The sequence below is a fragment of the Puntigrus tetrazona genome, chromosome 19 (genome assembly GCF_018831695.1).
Source record: "Puntigrus tetrazona isolate hp1 chromosome 19, ASM1883169v1, whole genome shotgun sequence".
NCBI lineage: Eukaryota > Metazoa > Chordata > Actinopteri > Cypriniformes > Cyprinidae > Puntigrus > Puntigrus tetrazona.
The window spans coordinates 1,698,890-1,701,747 of record NC_056717.1 but is presented as its reverse complement, the minus strand read 5'-3'; positions in this window follow the sequence as shown (position 1 = coordinate 1,701,747).

The following is a 2,858-nucleotide window of genomic DNA, read 5'->3' as shown; positions in this document are numbered from 1 at the left end:
CATGGCAGAGATGCAACAGTGTGCTTATGTGTTACTTTCTATCCTTTAATAATAGGAAACATAATTTTGCTGTTGTCATACTGTACACCGATAAAATTTTTACCGCATTTATTTGGCTGGCTTTTGTACAGAGAAACAGGCAATGCAATTATAGAAATCAAATATCATCAAATGTTATTTGTACATTTCAAATGGGAAATTTTCATCATTGAGATTTTCACTGAAGTCCAGTCAGACACTTCAAGGCCTGATATATCCTTTGATGGATAAATTCAATTACAATCAATCAATAAATAAAAGAAACAGCTCTTGAAATCATCTTGAAGCATGAAATAATCTGCTTGTTTTTAAAACCCGTGGACTCGAGGAGTTTGGATAATGACAATTCAAGAATATTATTTTTCTCAGAACCATGAGTGTTTGTAACCATTTTTAAATTCCTCTGTTTTGCTTGTCTTGTTTGGACATTAACAATGCTTTTGTTCATGTTTACCATTGCCTTTACATGAACCCTTCTGGCAAAACAATAAAAATGTATTTATTTAAAAAATAAAAAAGTTTGAGGGAAATATTTGGATGCTTTCCACTTTAGTCAGCTATTTAGTACAGTCATCTGTAAATATTTTTATTTTCTCAGGAGTTTTTTTATACATTTATTTGGTGACAACATACAGTGTCCCTATTTTTTTTGCAATAAACTTTTTTGCCCTCAAGAATCTTTTTCACATTCACACAGGAATATTTGCATGCTTACGCATTACGATTTTTTGTTTTAAATAACCTTTGTGTGTCAATGCCAAATTATTATGAATAAAAAAAGTGCAAGGATGCACATGAATTAATAGAGATCTTTTTGCTTGCTTTAGGGTAGAACCATGATTATCAATGCCAAATGGCCAATTTAACATATCCGCTAATGGCATAATATGGCTGTGTGCCTTGTTCTGTATGCATTGTCCAAAAATGAGTTAAGGGTCTATAAGAAACAAAATGAATCAATGGCTCAATTTTTGCAAACGTCTTTGAGGCTATGTAATACAGTGGATATCATAAAAAGAAACTCAAAACACTGTACGTGTATATATATATATACACAGTGCAAATCTTTAGGCTTTTTTTGTCTTCTCAAAAAGAAACAACAATAAAATAAATATAGTTTGGAGTCTGTTTTTGTGTCTTTGGAGAACTTTCCTATGCATATTTATGGTTCTAGTTATGCGTTACTAGTGTTTTATCTATAGAAAACATTATCTGATCTGCTTTGCTCTTTCAGTTTTCTGAGTTGAATGATTAGACTTTGCACTCTACAAATTTGATCATACAGTGGGGAAAAAAGTATTTAGTCGGCCACTAATTGTGCAAGTTCTCCCATCTAAAAAGATGAGAGAGGCCTGTAATTTTCATCATAGGTATACCTCAACTATGCGAGACAAAATGAGAAAAAAAAATCAATTTTCCATTAATTTTTTCCATTAATAATCCATTAATTTTGCAAATTATGGTGGAAAACAAGTATTTGGTCAATAACAAAATCTCAATACTTTGTTATATACCCTTTGTTGGCAATGACAGAGGTCAAACGTTTTCTGTAAGTCTTCACAAGGTTTTCACACACTGTTGCTGGTATTTTAGCCTATTCCTCCCTGCAGATCTCCTCTAGAGCAGTAATGTTTTGGAACTGTCACTGGGCAACACAGACTTTCAACTCCCTACAAAGCTAGGCCACTCCAGGACCTTGAAATGCATCTGACGAAGCCACTCCTTCATTGCCCGGGCGGTGTGTTTGGGATCATTGTCATGCTGAAAGACCCAGCCACATTTCATCTTCAATTCCCTTGCAGGATGTTTTCACTCAAAATCTCACGATACACGGCCCCATTCATTCTTTTGTTTACATGGATCAATTGTCCTGGTCCCTTTGCAGAAAAACAGCCCCAAAGCACAATGTTTCCACCCCCATGCTTCACAGTAGGTATGGTGTTCTTTGGATGCAACTCAGCATTCTTTCTCCTCCAAACATGACAAGTTGAGTTTTTACCGAAAGGTTAATCTGACCATATGACATTCTCCCAATCCTCTTTTGGATCATCCAAATGCTCTCTAGCAAACTTCAGACGGGCCTGGACATGTACATGTTCACTAGGTCCCCCGTGTGGTTCTGGGATCTTCTCACAGTTCCTGCAATCATTTTGACCCCACGGGGTGAGATCTTGCGTGGAGCCCCAGATAGAGGGAGATTATCAGTGGTCATGTATGCCTTCCATTTTCTAATTGCTCCCACAGTTGATTTCTTCACACCAAGCTGCTTACCTAAAGTTGATTCAGTCTTCCCAGCCTGGCGCAGGTCTACAATTTTGTTTCTGGTGTCCTTTGACAGCTCTTTGGTCTTGGCCATGATGGAATTTGAATTGTGACTGTATAAGGTTGTGGACAGGTGTCTTTTATACTGATAACAAGTCCAAACAGATGCCATTAATACAGGTAATGGTAGAGAACAGATGAGCCTCTTAAAGTTGTTACAAATCTGTAACAAATACTGTGACCAAATACTTATTTTATTGAGGAATTTACCAATTAATTCTTTAAAAATCCTACAATGTGATTTCTGGATTTTTTTTTCTCATTTTGTCTTGCATAGTTGAGGTATACCCATGATGAAAATGACAGACCTCTCTCATCTGTGTGGGAGAACTTGCACAATTGGTGGCTGACTAAATACTTTTTTGCCCCACTGTATCTATATTTCCATCTTAATGTGTTTGAGTCTGTACCACCATTCTAATTTTGTTTCACAAAGCTAAACTTGTGTTTAACCCAACACCACTGCAATGCTGAAAAAAGTTTGTGAGACCAACAAA